General features: G+C 36.6%; 1 protein-coding gene and 1 long non-coding RNA gene across 8 annotated transcripts in view; one reads left to right on the plus strand and one right to left on the minus strand.

Moving 5' to 3' along the window:
- Positions 1-5,547, plus strand: part of LOC116662159 — a 62,354-nt gene extending 56,807 nt beyond the window's left edge. For all 6 annotated transcript variants that reach the window (XR_004318150.1, XR_004318151.1, XR_004318154.1 and 3 more), the window contains one exon: positions 621-5,547. This is a non-coding gene — a long non-coding RNA (uncharacterized LOC116662159). The remainder of the gene's footprint in view (positions 1-620) is intronic.
- EDIL3 (EGF like repeats and discoidin domains 3) overlaps positions 1-17,659 on the minus strand; it is a 394,119-nt gene that overhangs the window by 61,012 nt on the left and 315,448 nt on the right. The window lies entirely within an intron of this gene.

Below are 17,659 nucleotides of genomic sequence, written 5' to 3' on the forward strand. Positions count from 1 at the left end.
AAGAAGAGCTGTGAGGTCCTGGGTTCAATCCCCAGGCCTCTGTTAATTAATAAATAATTAAACCCAATTAACCTCCCCCTTCCAAAAAAAGACCTGAAGAAATGAAACAAAGAATAGCCCCCAAAAACATACCAGAAAGGATTAGTCAAAAGGTTGGAAGAAAAATAATGTATTATTTCTACAAGAAGAAGGAATTTTCTATGTCAAATGTAAAATCTTTACTGCTGATAAGATCTTAATGAAAGTAGTTTCAAAGAGGTGATGGGGTGGAAGAGGGAGGAGGAGGTGAGAGGAATGTGAAAAAATGAAGATAATGAATAGTTAGTTGACTATTAATGGAAAGGGAGCGAGGGTATCTTGGAGTCCCATGTTAAAAGATGCTTCTGAGACTGTTAAATACATGTATCTGAACGTGGTGGGCCCACCCAGGTTGTCAGTCTGCTCTACTTCATTTTAAACTTTTTCCCAAAATAAAAAAATAAATAAAGATAGCCACCTTTCTTGATAAAAATCTGCTTAATGAGGCTTATTTCCATTTGAGTTTGTTCATATTATACAAATATCATAACTGGGACATTATAGAAGTGATAATCACTAACTTGATGATCATTTTGATATAGGGCCAAGAACAGATGGGGCCAATGGGATCTCCTGGCATTCTTTCTGAGCTTGGAAGATCCAGACTGCATGCGATATGATGAGATGGCATCTTCACTCCCTGGGTCTTATGAAGCCTTTGTTTTGAGTAACAAATATCTTTAACACATTGAAGTCACTATCCATCTGTGATATGGTGATCTATTGAAAGAATCTGGGTATGCTAACATTATTGTCAGGTTATTAAGCAAAATTTCAGGTAGATTAATGTTTAATTTAATGAGGCTAACATTTGAGTTAAGAACTTGGGAGATTAACTGACACTGAGAAATGTCAAGAGTGAAAAACACTGTCACCCAAGGGTTGCTGCCAAACATCAAAGTGAGTCTCTATAAAAGAGCGAGCCTTTGTGAAGGGGAATTAGATGGCTGGAGACTGGGAGGTCTCTGGTAACTGCTGAAAACTGTGACTATCATCAGACAGTAGAAGCACCACAGGTGATGGGACAGGAGAACTTTCCATGAACCAGGCAGGATGGCTGTCAGATGCAGCACATAGTCTTTTTTTTTTTTTTAACTGCACTGGCCCTGGCCCCGGCCCAGATGGCAGCCTACTTCCACCAAGTCAGGCAAACGCTCGAGTACTTTGCTAGGTTCTCTATTTCACAGGCAACAGTGTGTTAGGTCAGGCGTAACTATCGCTAATCCACAAATGCGGAAACTGAGCTGAGTGAGGTCACACGGCTCCTGCCAGTCACACAGCTAGCAGATGGACCACTTGGGGCTCAAAGAGTCCGGTAGATGCTGGGACTCACACTTGCAACAGTGAGGTCCCCACCTGCCAGGAACTCACTGAGTACTTTTTTTCAGGTACCTGGTTGAGCTGTGCTTGAAATGTAAGTTTAACATCCAATCCCATTTCTTCCTCTTTCCACGTTTCCTGTAATCACCTCATATGCAATTCTTAATTAGCAGCCTGGGGACTTTATAACAATCATTCTTTCTACTCATAATCTCATTCTTTGAAACATTTGGCTTGTTCTTTCCACTCATATTACTCAGGCAGTTCATTTTCTCCAGCTTTGTCTTCTTTACTGGACTACAATCCCCTCTCCTTCAAAAGTACTACTAAAGCTTCTCAATTACCTTTTCAGTACAGGTTCTATTTCCTTCCGAATTTAAATGTGTAGCTGTAGCTGGCTTTACAAATGTAAGGTACAGTTCCTTTGATATTCATGTCTAGTTTCACAGGTGTTGTTTAATGTTAATAATGCTGTATACTGTTTTGTGCTTCTTGGTTTACAGAGCATAGACATTATCTCAATTAATTATTCTTTTTCATTTACACATAATATCCCTCATTGTATCGCCAGTTCTACTATGTTCTTCATGTGCTGACTCTGTCTGGGACCTACTAGCATTGGGGGCTTTATAAATGGATGTCTAAGAGGCAGCTCACACTTACATGCAATCACATTCACTCCTACAGGAGAGAATTTCAGATACATGTGAAGCCTGGGGCAGCCAGGAGTGCTTCTAGGGCAAACTGACCTAGACTTCCGTCAAAGGTAGATCCACCCCAGGAAGCAGGTGGCACATAACAAAAGTATCCAGAACAGGGTGTGTGTGGGGATGATATGTGCTACAGGGTCAGTGAGCCCCCATAAAAATGGCTTCATGTGACATCTCAGTGTGGAAAGTATCATCGATGTCCCCGGGAGAATTCTGGGGCCTGGAAGAGCCAAACCTCCTAACCGTAGCATTCTATGCTACCTGTACTGCTTTATGTAACATTACCTTTAGTTTTTATATCCTTTGCCATTAAAGACATTTCACATCATCTTTATCTTTATACTTCTTTGGTGGGGGGCAGTGGGCATTACAGGATTTTTTTTTAGTTGAAGTACTGTTGTTGTTGTTGTTTTAATGGAGGTACTGGGGATTGAACCGAGGACCTGGTGCATGCTAAGTATGTGTTCTACCACTGGAGCTATGTCCACCCCTTTTATACTTCAATCATCTACATCATTGTCCACTGCAAACCCACAAAAGCCTAAACCTGCTCTTCTCCTAATCTTCCCTGTCTTGGTAATCAGCCCCAAACCTAGAAATCATACTTCATTTCTTTTGCCCTCAAGCCCTATATTCATTCTATCAAACCTCCTAAGTCCACCTTCAAAACTTAATCTGACTCCATCCACCTCTCCTTATCTCTATGGCTGTCACTCAGATTCAAAATCCTTTCTCACCTGAATCTTGTGCCATGCTCTCAGATGATCCTAACTGGTCTCAGTGCTTTTATTCTTGCTCTTCTATAGTCAATTCTCTTCACAGTTGCCAATATCATCTTTTAAAACCACACACAGTTCAGATGACTTCCTCCTGGTATAAGAGCTCCAGTCATTTCTCATCACACACGAAACAATGTGGGTGGCCTTGGACGGTCTGGGCTCCACCTTCAACTACATGTACCTCTGACTTGCTGACACCGCTCTGGCCACAGTGTTCTTCTGTTTTCTCTAATATACCAGTTTATTCCTACCTTAGGGCCTTGCTTTTGCCTTTCTCCCCAAGTACTTATTTTGCATGGCTGGCTTCCTCACATCATTTAAGTATCTATTCCAATCTTGAGTCTTTAGAGAGGTGGCCCCTCTGAATATCCTATCTAAAATAGCAACCCCACATTCACATGCACACACACACACACACACGCGCGCGCAACACATGCATCCCGACTTACGGCCTGTTGCAAGTTTACTTTATGGCACGTTGCACTACCTGGCATTATCATTAATTTAAATTCTTTGTTGATTGGCATCCTCTCCACTAGAGCATAAGTTCCATGAGGGCAGGGATTTGGTCCCCCTTCACGTTCCCTCCACTCCCAGTGCTTAGCATGGTGCCCAGCACATGGCATGTGTTTCAGTAAATGTTGGTTGAATAAACTAATTATTCATATTCATCTTTTCAGGCAGAATGGAAAATCAAGGCCTGGTTCCCTTAAGAACCAGCATGATAGACGATGGTAGAGGATGTGATTTGGAGTCAGACAGACTTGGACTTGGACTGGCTAGAATAGCAATTCTGGCCTTAAGTAGCTAACTGATCTTAGGCAAGTTAATTACCTCCCTAAACCTGTGTTATTGTTGCTTCTTTTTTGACTTGTAAATAGTGAAGATTAGACAACTTTTTATAGTTTTTGTAAAGATCAAAGATAACTTTTGTGGAAATCCTAACATCGTGCCTACCACTGCAATTGGTAGGACTGTCACCAGACAGGGTACACCGTGGGTCAGGACACTGACCTCATTCTGAGTTCAAGTGACAAATATCAATTCAATAAAACACACTGTTTGGATTTAAACAAATATTCATGCTCACATTAGAAATACAGTCCAATGGTATTTGGAATAGTGCCTGTTTAACATTGACTGTACCAAGGCTTTTGTAAAGCTTGTATTTTAAAAAAATTATACTGATTTTGAGCAGAGTAAACTAGCTTCCCACTGGATTGAAAACATTCCATTTGTAACTGTAAACACAGTTTCTCAATTTGTTATTCTCCATGGTTTAAGGCATATTTTAAAATTATAATTATTCTATCCTGAGCTATTGGAAAGGATGATAAAGTAATCAAAGAAATTCCTAATCCTCCCAGATACAATTTAATCTTTTTTTTTCCCTGGCTGAAGAAGCCAAGCTTATTACCCTACAAATAGCTTTCATTTTATATGACTCTAACTGAATATATAAAATCTATTAGGTACATTTCCATTTATATGAAGATTTTACTGTGTTCAGATAAAATGTGCACTTGCAATCTTACTAGAGTTTCTTCCTAATTAAAGAACATACGGCTGGCAGATTTAAAGAATTAAAAAGTGTTTTAAATTTCTTTACAAAATACAATTTTTAAATAATAAGGAAACCTTTCCATGCTTTCAGGGAAGAATTTTTAACCTATTATGACTTATTTTATTTCTGGGAACAGAAGCTAAAAAATGTGCTTCTTCCGTTTTAAAAAGATCTCATATACAAGTATAATATGCATTAAGGCAAATTCAAAATTAAATTTTAAACCTTTAATCTAAAAACAATAAGGTGTACTGTTTATTACACACAATACCATTCTATTAGGAAATCTCAGTTGAAGTACTAAGCATGGTTTGTGATTTAGAACAGGGTTAAATAAGAGCTGGAATGGCTGATAGTTTAATTTTTTAAAAAGAATGCTTTAATCATGAAGACTAGAACTATCTGAAATTTATCAAAAGCCTTCAGGAATATTATTCTGCCAAGCACAGAGATTATTTCTTAGTGGGTGGTGATTGTTTAGATAGTAAATGAATAAATGTTGAAATGTATGAGATACATACATCATTGACTTGCTCATTAATTCTTTCATTCACTTAACACTTATTTACTGAATGTCAACCACACGGTAGGCATAGTTCTGGAGGCTGGCATACAGCAGTGAAGAAAGAAGAATGTGGTATGTGTAAGCAGATGTTCCTACTGAAGTTTAAAGTTCACGTTCAACCCAAGCCAACTGATGCAAAATATATCTTCTAGAACACAAAACATTTTGAAGATCTAACCTGTTTCCCAGGGAATAACTCTTAAGTGGAATGAACAAAACGCCAAAGTACTGAATCAATTTGGTTGAAAAGTTGGGCAATCCAATGATATTATATCACATACGTTATATTATAGTAACTTGAAAGAATTTTTCTGTTTCTCTGTTTTGCTTTTAATAAGACATGATGCACCTTAAGATCAGCCACACCTACATACCTTGTTTGTGACTTTCTAAGCTTCCAAATCTGGAATCCTAAAAATTGCACCAGCTCTGTTTACCAACTCTTTATGATAATACTCCATTTGGTTCAAATAAATCTTGACTCCACTATGCTTAACAGGATTTTTCTTTCTTTCTTTTTTAAAAGGATATCTTATTTATTTATTTATTTATTTATTGGTGGGGGGGAGGTCATTAGGTTTATTTTATTTATTTTTAATGGAGGTACTGGGGATTGAAGCCTGGACGTCCTGCATGCTAAGCATGCACTCTACCACTGAGCACTCTACCCTCCCCACTTTAAGAGGATTTTTCAATGTGCTACTTTGACTACTCTTCTGAAGGCATGGAAATGCCACATCAGATGTCTAGAACAGTTAAGTCACTTTAGAAAAGTCTTTGATCACATTTGTGACTAAAAATTAGAGACTCTCTAATGAGGTATAATGTGAAATGAAATGCTGCTTTAAGAAGGATCCAAGAGAAAAGAAAACAAAGAAAAACTAGCTAACTAACTAACCAACCAAGGAAATTACTTTTCTGCATCTGTGGGTTTTGGCTAACTGAAGAACAGATACAGAACTCTGGATAGCCAAACAATACCAGAAATTGATTGTCCTGCTCTTTGGCTATAGTAAGATTTGCAGCTAAAAACAGAAGGAGGTAGGACAGAGTGCACAGTGATCTCTGTACCATAGACTTGCTTCTTCTGGTGATTACAGAACTGTTCTTCTTTTATAGATAAATGACCTAGGTCACTCTGATGAGCTCAGGAGTGATTTCAGTATGTGGTACACTTGGGACCTAACAGGGTATAGTCAGTGACTGCCTCATAAACATGACTATCTGAGAAGTGGAAAATACTATTTGTGAGTGAAGCCATATGAGCCCTGAAGGGAAAAATCTAAGTTCAAGAGGCAAGTACCTACATCACAATAATGCAGTGGCACGTTAGAGCTGGATAAATAGGACGAGCCATTTACTCCAAGGGGGAATGAGTAAGATTACCACCCAACAGGTGGCGCAGCTCAGACTGAAATGCTAGACTTTGGTTTGTAGGCTAATATTTTAGCACAGACCCATACCTTCTTTCTAGAATTTACTCCGAAGTTTCTTTTCTAGGTATAGGTCACCCATTTCCTTTTTCAAAAGTTTCAAATAAGAACTTGGTATCAATTAAATAAAAATATTTGATTCCTAAAATGGAAATTAAAAAATAAATTATTTTCATGCCCCAAATGCATATTTTCCCAACAAAACTCTCAGTATGGTATGAAGAAAATCATTAGGCTTAGATGAAATTAATAATGTACATTTTTAATTTAGACAGGATCAGGCATGTTCAAGGTGATATGGCCTTAGCCTATATTATCAATTTATAGTGAGAAACAGAACAAGAGTACCTGGATAGGAACATGGCTGGCTGGTATTCAAATAAAGCGAGGAAAATAAGGTTTTCATCAGCACTAAACACTCATGGAGCATCTATCAAAAAATGACCCAGGCTGAGAAGCCTCTACAAAGTGAAAAGATTCATATGAATAGCAGAAGCTCTCTTGAGAAGTAAATGTTAAAATTGTGGCAATAGCCTTGAGAGTTTTCATTTAGAATTACAGCTTTTCTAAAGAATTGCACTTCTTCTATACCTTTGCCATCTCGTAAATCTGTTTATTACCACATGTGCTACAGTTTGTAGAGCAAATTTGCTCTAAATGGTGTGTGATGAGATTTGTAGCCAAAGAAGAATGTTTAAACCAAAGTTCAGCTTACGTCTAGTTTACCTTCATACATACCAAAACCCTGGTTAGCTGTAATAAAGTGCATCTCATTTATTTCTCTTCTTCCTATAAAGCCTTCTTCTGATCCCAGTGTTGTGAAATGTGTGGAAATTAATGTTCTGAATTTATATTCCCTACTGTATTTCATATTTGATGGGTGTTGTAATTCATCTAGTTCAACAGATATTGAGTGTGAAGGCTTTGTATTGAGAATATATGAGATAACAGATGATTTAAAAACCATAAGATTATTAGAGCTGAAAAGGTTTCAGATTACTTGCCCAACCTTCTTATTTAAAAAAATAAAGAAACTGAGAATCTGCCTAAGATTTCCGTACTTGTTGGTTGGGGTAAGACTAAAACTGAGGTCCCTTGAATTCTGATCTACTTTGCATTATAACACACCTCAGTGGGCCAGAATCCCTGAACCTCCAAAGCTTCTTATTTTGTAAGGAGAATAAATAAATCTCTTTTTATAGTTAACTTAAAGAAGGGTAGAAATACAAGATGCTATAAGGACTCAAAATATGCTGGGAAACAAACTATGGTTACCAAGGGGAAAGGGTGGAGGAGGGATAAATTAGGAGTTTCAGATTAACAGATACACATTACTATATATAAAACAGATTGCCAACAAGGACCTATTATATAGCACAGAGAACTATACTCAATTTCTCAATTTCTTATACTATAACATACAATAGAAAAGAATCTGAAAAAAAGTATGTATATGTATAACCGAATCACTTTGTTATACACCTGAAACTAACATTGTAAATCAACTACATGTCAATAAAAAATAAAATTAAAAAATATTATGTTGGGAGCAAAGAAAACTTAAACAAACAAACAAACAAGAGCATTATGGACTTCATTACAGTAAAGGTGCGGTGCCTGTAGTCTTTGTTATCTGGACACACATAATTAATTTGCGGTTAAGATACTTGCTCCTCGTGGATTGTTGTACTTCCTGCCGAAGGCTACCCAACGGCTGCTGTAGAAACAAAGTGTGAGTCAAGCTGCGTGATGGCCATAGAGAGAATCAACAACAGCAGTCTTGATACTACCTCAAACACTTCTCATATACAAAAAGACAAATTTATTCCTCTCAAGGCTCTTGTGAAGGAGCTAACAGATATCTTGTTTAAAAGTTCATAAATAAATTAATAGGGGAACATTACCTAAATGAGATCAATGTGGCTATCCAGAGTCTAAGCTTTTGTGGAAGAATGTGAATTCATACCCAGAACTTTCCTTTCACAAGTCTCTGCCCTTTCTCAATAAAACTGGGGCAGGGGAGGGGAGTCCATGCCCTTCCAACAATGTCATCTTGTCATTCAAGCCTACTTATTCAAAAACTTTCTTTAGATAGAAACAAGCTGTGTGTGAACCCTGCGGAAACCCAGCTTCCACACAGGTTGGTTATCTGCGGGTGGTATGGGAAGGACACAGGAAGGGCACTGGATGTGGGCATCAGAAGACCCAGGCTTGACTCTTCCTTTTGTTATGCAGCAGCTCTTTAACACAGGACCTGATCCTTAATCATCATGAGTCTCAGTTTCTTCATGTACAAAATGGTGAGGATAAGTGAGGAAGACAACATCTGTCCAACATCCCTCACAGAGTTTTTATGAGGATCAATGTGGAAATTACTCAATAAATCTCTCTACTGATGTTCTTTCTCTCATAGATGCCATTACACCCACCCTAGTTCTACCATCAAGATTCACAGTACCCTTTTCGTAAATCTAAATTGCTGAACGAATAGAAGGTAGGACGTGCCAGGCTGTCATCTGGGGCTTTGCTACTGATGAACCTGTTCTTCCATTTGTTATTCAGTATGGTACAGAGAAAGGATCAGTGTGAGTAATTATTACCAGTTTTATTCACTTTAATGACAGTTTCACTTTATAAATGTGTAAATAACACTCTGTGATTTCATGAGGATCACAACCTCCTGAGGGTTTTTTTTTTTAATGAATTTGAAAGCATCTTTTATAGGCAGCTATATTTATTCTTAGGAAACTGTGTAAGGATCAAATCATTTTTAAATTTAGGGTTTATCTTAATGGTTTAGGAATAGAAACACACTGTGACAGACAGTGCAAAATTTTTAAAGTTTTTTTTTAAATTATGTTTTTAAAATAAATGTGTAACACATATGGGGACTCATTCATTGGGCAGGAAATACATAATGAAGCATGATTTGGAAAAAAATGACAGGATGTACTCATTGGGTAAAATGACACGAATTATGAATAGTATAAAGTGAATTCATTCTGTTGTTTTCTTTTCAATGGTTACTTACTCTGTCATCTGTTAGTATTGATCATAAATTGCGTCACTTCCAAAAAAGGTGCCATATAAACCCAGAGGAACAAATAACACATTCCCAAAGAAGGCTTGTTTTACTCCACTCTGAGTCATCATGAATGTCACCTTCCTTGGGCCATCATACAAAAAGCTGTCCATCAGGGGAAAAAAACCACTGACTTACTTGTACATATATGAGCCTTATCCTTTTATGTCCAACTAAATCCCTCCTTCTCTGATGTCTGGCTACCCAAGTTCATAGGCATCCCTTTCTTTTGGAATTCTTGTGGCATGGTTGTCTAAAGTAGGCAGTAGGCCAGCAGCATACAGTAACTTGCATTGTTTTGCATCTCAGAGTATAAATTCTGATGCTATATTTAGATATGAGACTCTTACATCTGGTATTTCTCTGCACGTTTTGTCTCAACATAGCTTTAATAGGCAACCGTATAAATTCATGTTGTGATTCATGAAGAATGGATGATCAAGAAAATTTGCTGATATTTTAACTATTCCCTCCAGGAGACTAATTCCCTTAATGATAGGAGGGCTGCTTGGTTCCTCTAATTTCTCTGGGTTCAACACACTGATAGGCGAGAGGGGCCTGAATAAAATGCTCAATAAATCTCTCCACAGCTGTCCTGGTTCTCAGATGTGTACTTGCAATAAATTTTGTTCTACCCTCAAGAATCATGAAGCACCATCAGCGCCTGGCTCCTCTCACTCCTTACGATGTCCTCTGTCTTCCGATGGAGTAACTGGGAAGCTCGTAAATTTCCCCAAAGAACTACTGAGGTCTTCTGAAGCTAGCCTTCCTTCTAGTGGTGTTAGAAAGTCATTAACCCTGGAATTACAAAACTTTAAATACCAAAAGATAAAGGGAAACTCTGCTCCTGGGACTGGTTATAAATATACATTGCAAAGACTCTGATTGCTCTCTTAAAATAGCAAAAGAGGGATATAGCACAGGGCCCCTAACACACCTTTCTTGGGCTTTCAAGTAACTATCAGTGAAGGGTTGGATGTGCAAGACCTCTTTTCATCTTATTTGCTAGCAACATATATTTGAACAAGAAGCCCAAAGTTGGCCATACTGGTTCTAGCTGAACCTTTGGTTCTACTCTTGAGTCCTTGGAACTTGTGTTCTCACTTAGTCTAGGTTTCTGGTAAGACCTTCCTGGGAGGCTCTGAGGCTGCTCCACAGAGCACTGACTGGTCTGGCAAAAGTGCTTTGCAACCAAAGGGATCCTTGGCCAAATCAGTGTGGGGAATTCTGCAGTTAATGGCTCTTCCCCAACATTCATAATGAGTATCAGTGTATTAAAATGTAGATTTAACTTTGTGCAAAAAAAAAAAAAAAGCTTTCCTTTTATAATCCCATGTGTTTCCTTCAGTATTAACCTTCTAAAGATAACACTTTGTAAAATGCTATTTTAGTACATAAAATGTAGTTTTTGCTGTGATACACAGAGAAGCATTTCTCAGATGCTTAAAACAGACTTTACCCTCATCTGAACTTATATTCAGCTATTAATTGCTTTAATAACTTAGGGAACTTGAATGGATTGGGAATGACTCAGATTTATATTCACCCAAAGGAAATATGGATTAAGAAGATTGCTTTCTCATGGGCCATTTCTCCAGAGATAGTTTGCTGAATTAAGGAATAAAATGTCAGGTCAAACTCATTTCTTATTACAATCTAGCAAGCTAAATGGCAGCCATTGAGATAAGTCCAGAGGGGGTTACATTTACAAGGGAATAGGTTTATTGACTACTTAAAATCAATTCTTCTTTGCATCTCTTCAACTTTTAGAGGAATAATTTTTACCAGGTTAAGGTGGTCATTCTCTTTTAAAGAAATCTTGACCCTCAGTATGGCTAAATTTGCAATAGGATGTAACAAGTTGGTTACACACATATGCACGCTCTGTGTAATGATATCTGTCCCAGTGATTGATTTATCTATATAACTAGCTACTTCTCTCAGCAAGAACAGTGATATTTGATAGGAAAGGTCTAAATATATACATAAATCATCTTCTGCTCCAGAACAGTTATATTAGAGAAACACGTTTCTAATTCTTTTACATTTCTTTACTTTAAGAAAAGACTACATAAGTATACCAGTAAGTAGTCATGGTGTACATGCCAACAGTTTCTACTTTTAGATAGAATAAGGAAAAAATTACTTGCATTTAAAAAAAAAACAGTCAAGGAGAAAAATCTTATTATAGGGTTATATAAAATCGTGTGTGAAACTTTTGAAAATCGTAAAGCACTATAGAATTTAAAGAATCTCTCATTCAATAAAAATATTTAAAAATTAGTAACATTTCTAGAAGGAGAAAAAATGTCAAATGCAAAAGAAGTGCATTAAAATTAAAGATAAAGAAAATTTAGTCCAAATACTAGTAACGTATTGTAACATCTGGCCCTATGGAACAAGACAGCTATTTAGCAATGTTTTGACATAAATACTTCTACTGATTTAATAATTCCAAGATTGCACAAAAAGTTTAAGTATAGTCTGGTCGCCTATATATTGCCTCACACACGTTGTGATAACACGTTTAATGTAAATGAAAAAAAATGTATCTGACTACTTAGAGTGTATTCAAATTTGAAGCTGAAGAGATGTGTTCTCCTTAAGAAATAGTTGGGTGTCAAGGTTCCTATTAACCTGTCTCATTAGGCCTTTCTTCTTTATTGTATGCCGTGGACACAATTACTAGCTGACAGAGGGCAAAATGACAAAGCATCCTATTATCAAGCCCAAAAAGAAAAACTTGAAAAATTATTTCAATATTTAAATAACTTGCAAGATTGCAGTTCAAATGACACAGTAGCATTGCTCAATTTAAACTCACATCTTTCTGTAAAGCTGAAAAGCAGATTAAATTTGAATAATTGATTTTAACGTTTTCATTTATATGTGGTACGTTAAAATTTTACTTGCTCTGAGCTGTTAATAATGGCTGATAACCCAATTTCCAGGATTTAGCGATTATTTCCACAGAGATTAGCCTTGGTGCTTATATCAGGCACACTTTCTAAGAGGCAATACAAAATGTGTAACTGTACTTCACTCCTAATTGGCCTGACTCAGGCATACTATAACTAAGCAGACCCTTCATGGTATACTGGCCTCAAACATATTGTAGCTATATTCTGGGAAATATCCTGTCAGTTAATTTTCAAGCACTTTTTAAGTACAATGTAGTCCTTTGACATCACTCTTAATAGCCTACTTTAAATCAAACATTATTTGGCGCAGCCAAGAAGAATGTTTTTAATAAACTTTCCTTAGCATCAGTGTTTCATTTGCTTTTCCCTTCTGTCCTGTAATGCCTCACAGTTTCAATCATTTATTCATTCATTTAATGACTATGTGCTAAGCACCATATATAATGCCCAGGGCCAGTCACTTTTTACAGTACAGATATTTGAATTCAGAACCTGATCCCTCTGTAGTTTCCTCTATTGCAAGGGTGATATAACATAAAGCAGAACGGCAAAACCTAGAGTAGGAAGAAAGGAGACTAAAGAGTCAGAATCTGCGGGTTTTGACCATGAATCTGCTACCTTCTAGCTATGCTATACTCCGAGCTTTAAATAGCAGAAAAACTCAATCCATAATGCCTTAATTATTAAGGAGATTTATTATTTCACGTAACATGAAGTCTTAAAATAGGGTCACTACAGGTTGGTTAATTAAAGGCCTCATTAGTATCCCCAAAGACACAAGTTCTTTCCATTTTTTTCACCCTACCATCTTAAGAATATTGATTTCCTCTCTTCAACTAGCTTCCTTCAATATCCCAATATGGCCACCACAACTACATGTCACATTACACACGAATACAACATTGAGCATTCTGTATCTGGCAAAACCATGTTTATCAAAGGAGAGGAGTTGTCCTCTTGCTTTGTAACTAGACACAAAAGCCAGGGCTTTTGCCTCTGTGGGTTTATTATGTATCCCTTGCACCCTTTGCCACTTCACTGAAACTGGGTTAATCAGATTTTCTCAAAAAAAGAAAAAAAAAAAAGGGACTGAGCAATGGCTCATTAGTTTGGTCTAGTTGCCCAATGAAGACATAAATTTGATTACATGAGAAATCCTAGTACATATCTACTCAAAGTGAAGGCCCTGAACCACTAGTGTTGGCATCGCCTGAGAGCTGGTTAGACCTGCAGAATACCTGGCCTCACTCCAAGATGTATGCCTCAGAATCCGCTGTGTAATAGGGTGCACAGGAGATTCATATGCACACTACATTTTGCATGGCATCACCCTTGTCGAATATAAGATTTCTGTTTTGACTCCTCAGATGCTTTGAATCCAAATATGTCATTGGAATTAGGCTAATGCTGATGCTTTCATAAGAAAGTATTTTCTGCAGCAAATTGCCGTGAGCCAATTTAATTCTTTAATCAATTTTCAGAGAAAATGTGTTTCCTTCTTTCTTTTTTATATTCTTCAAATTACCTTATTGGATCAATTCTTCTCTAAGTAAATTTTACAATGAAGATACAATTCACTCATCATCTTTTTCATATAAAATTATAGTATTTAACCTGGGCCACTATGTCTTTTTCAGGGGAGAGGGGCATTTCTACTAAGTCCAATTTTCCTGGCTTAAATTGATCAGTTCTAACTTTTTTCAGATATATTTAATTACTCTATTAATATTTAGTTAATAGAAATTTTACTATATTTGGTTTTAGCCACAGCAAACTATTTTATTCTGGAATTTTATTTTTACTTGATTGTTTCTAACTGTAATTTTCCTTATGAATTAGAAAACAATCAGCTCTGAATAGTTATCTTCAAACCAATCAAATAGCTGCAGCTATCTGCATGTTTTGTCTACTAAAGAATTAAACGAATAAAAGGATCTTAACATTTAGGTTCAAAATGGTTGATGTAAGAGCATCTTTCTTTAGCTCTGATATCCTCTGAACTCAAGCTTGATTTGTACAGCATAAAGACATTAACACATAGAATAGCACTTGTTGGTTAGTATAAGAGTATCCACGTATCCACAAAGAAAGATTCTACTGGAATATAATCTCCTAAAGAGTAAGGTCCTTGTCTCATTGATGTCTAGTCCCCTGGAATAATCTGTAGCACATTGCAACTGTTCAAAACAATTGTCAAATTAGACGTAATAAACATACCATTCTTCAAACACATCCATGAAAATTCAGAGAAGAAAAACTTGCTCCTATCTGGGTTATAAGAAGTTTTCATGGAGTAGTTGTTATTCCTTCCAGAAGGTACAGCATAATCCAGGGCTTTTTCTGGGACACTGTCCATTTTGATTAAGTGTAAAACACTTATGGACTAGCACTGGCATGCAAATTTGGACAGGTAGGAAGATTTTGAAAGTGAGTCTGAGCATTCTGATCAGTGAGATAATTAATCTGACAGTCAAGTACATACTAGATGGAGACAGGGTGTGGGCTGAGAAGTAGTAAAAAAAAAAAAAACTGGAGAAAGTCATGTGTAGGACAATAAGAGGTAATAAGAGCTTGAACCTAGAAAACAGGAACTGGGGTGGAATTAAAGGGCTCGATCCTGAAGATGCTTTGTAGCACTGGTGTCCACTGCCTTTGACCCCCTTTTTTCATGCTGTACATTCTTCTTGAGGAATTTAACCCTCTGTGAAGTTATTTCCAAATAATTTTCAAATTCTAGCTTGCTCTCCTTCTGAACTGTAGACACCATTTTAATCACTTTAGAGCACCTCCTGGGCATTTCTACTACCATGCTTTATATGAACCTTGGTGTCTCAAGAGTAATCCTCTATGTTATTTCCCAAATTAAGATTTGCTTTCTTGGTAACTACATCATGACATGTGCAAACAATCTTATATACTACTGGTCAATCCAGGGCTACCAATTTTACCTCTTAATTCGCTCTTCCAGTTTTCTCCCTGCCTATTCCCACTTCTGCTGCCTCTGCCACACTCAGGGACTTATTATCTTCTACTCACCTTTACAGTTTTTTCCTAACTGGTCTTTCTGTCTAGAGTCTCTGTCCTCCAAGTCCACCCTTCACACAGTTACCAGAGTAATCATTCTGGTATGCAAATATAACCATGTCACTTTTTGATTTAAAGTCTGTCAATGGTTCCCAAATCTTATCTTTGGAAAATGCAGTGAGTTCTAACAGAAAGGGCAATATGATTTAGAACCAGATATGTATATCTGAATCTTGATTCTACTATATACTAATCATGTGGCCTTGAGCAAGTTATTTATCTGGTCTTCAGTTTCAAAAAAAAAATCTTTCCTGACAAGATTATCCTGAAAATTAAATGAAATTGTATATATAAAGTGCTTAGCGCAGTACATGATAGACACTGGAGAGATGCATATATAAGAAAATTACCATTGAAAAATCGATAATAATAAAGTGTAAAATATTCTGGGCAAAACTAGGACTGAATATTTTCTTAGCCTAATATGGCTAAATACCATCAATTACCCAATTAGGAAGCAATGAAGTTAATATTAGGATCAATGCTAATTGTCTAGGGAAATACAATTCAATTTAACTGTAGAATTAACTATTTTCAGTGAATCTTAGCTCATGTCATAAAAAAAAAAATCCATATACTGATGGGGAGCGAAGTGGCAAGATGTGGCCACAATTAGAAGGAAAGAGAACTAGGAGTGATGGAGAAGTTGAGGAAGTAGATGGAATGAAATTTATCTTTTGATGGTGGGAGGAAAAGAAATATAGGATTACACTTTGAGTTATATTTTTCTAGAATTAGGAGATACCTAACTTTTTCCTGTAGACAATGAGTAAGAAGAAGTGAGAGACTCAACCTGTAGTATAGAAGCATTTAACTGAAGTATCAGATGAAGTAGGAGGGGGTATAATCAGAGGACTACACCACTTGATTCTTTATAAAGGATCCTTGATAAATAAAAGAACACTGGATAAAGGTAAGCCTTGTTAAAGTTAAGTCTTGATAAGAAGGAAGAGTCCTTTATCTATTTAAATAGAAAGAACGGAGGCAAAGATTCTTGTAATTGAGACAAATCTGTGGCCATGAGTGACTTCTAACCTTGTCTGCACATTAGCATGACCCAGGGAGGTTCTATAAAATGACAATACCATGGCACCACCTTTGACATCCTAATCTAATACACCTGGACAGAGATTGGGGCATGCGAATTTTTTTAAGCTCCAGGTAATTTCAATGTGCAGCTGGGGCTGCAGTCTACAGAGTTGCTCTGAGGCAGAAGAGATAAAATGAAAGACAAATGATATTAGGAGAGACTGTCCTGATCTCAGTAACTATGAAGAAAGTACAGGGTTTTTTTTGCAGGATGGGGGCAGGGAAACTCTTGAAGGTTGTGAAAAAGCTCTTATTTGTTGTCATACTGCTTCTGTCTACATCAGTATGTGGTAAGTAATACTTAAAGGCATCCAGAACACATCCTACAAGGAAGAGGAGCTTCAAAGAACCATCCATTTGCTGTCAAATTCCCAAGGTGAAGTTTAATGGAAGTAGGGGTGGCTGATTCAGGAAGGAGAGCCACCAGGAATGGCTGAGTGGCATATTTTTCTCAACCACATTAGAGGAAAACCCAAAAGAAAAAAATTAACATTAAAAAAACCCTAAAACAAAACAAGGGGACTGTAAAGAATGTACATGTGTGTAGATTATACTTGTAGAACATATGATGAATTTATACTTTTATTCAACAACTTAAAATTCTGCCACATAAAACACCTAATATAGGAGATCCCAATTAGGCAAACATGATACATGAAAATACATAAAAAATCAATGGACAATTATTGGAAAAAATTTAAACTTCAAAAAATATTTTCAAATGTTTCCAATAGTCCTGTATGTACATATGGATGGATGTATATATGTATGTGCATATAGTTACACATATACATATATATTCAGTCTTCAAATATATACATAATATTGCTTATGTATAATTTTAAATTTGAGTAAATATGTTCAATTGTATTGAAGTTCTAAACATAGACTTATATATTTATATTTCATGAAAAATAATAGAAATAAAAGCATAGAAATAAGCTACTTTAATGTTTTTACCAAAAGGGAGTTTTCCTGATCTTTATCACAGGTGTATTTTTGAGAATTGCTTTGGCATCCTGCTGTTAGTTGGA

This window comes from Camelus ferus, chromosome 3 (assembly GCF_009834535.1).
Source record: "Camelus ferus isolate YT-003-E chromosome 3, BCGSAC_Cfer_1.0, whole genome shotgun sequence".
Classification (NCBI taxonomy): domain Eukaryota; kingdom Metazoa; phylum Chordata; class Mammalia; order Artiodactyla; family Camelidae; genus Camelus; species Camelus ferus.